Source organism: Petaurus breviceps, unplaced genomic scaffold (assembly GCF_028583685.1).
Source record: "Petaurus breviceps papuanus isolate PSGF00001 unplaced genomic scaffold, PetGlider_PUasm1.0 181, whole genome shotgun sequence".
Taxonomy (NCBI): Eukaryota; Metazoa; Chordata; class Mammalia; order Diprotodontia; family Petauridae; genus Petaurus; species Petaurus breviceps.
Genome location: NW_027185784.1, coordinates 12,256,821 through 12,257,140, shown reverse-complemented (window position 1 = coordinate 12,257,140; position 320 = coordinate 12,256,821).

Sequence of the window (320 nt, the reverse complement as noted above, 5' to 3'; positions counted from 1 at the left end):
TTGTGTGTGTGTGTGTGTGTGTGTGTGTGTGTGTGTGTGTGTGTGTGTGTCCTGGGTGGATAGCTGGATGGGATGTGAAAATCACCCCCAATGTCTTTCTATGGGCCATGAACTTAGAACAATGATTCTTATGATTCTTTCCCTCCCTCTCTCCCTTCCTTCCTCCTTTTCCCTCCAGAACAGTGGAAGAATACAGATATAGGGGGAAGAATGGTATCAAAGAACAGACCAGAGCTACCATACCTGGGAAACAACTGTGTATCCCTTTCCCCTCTCCTACTTCCCTCTCCCTCTTCTCTTTTCTCTCTACACACCTTTCA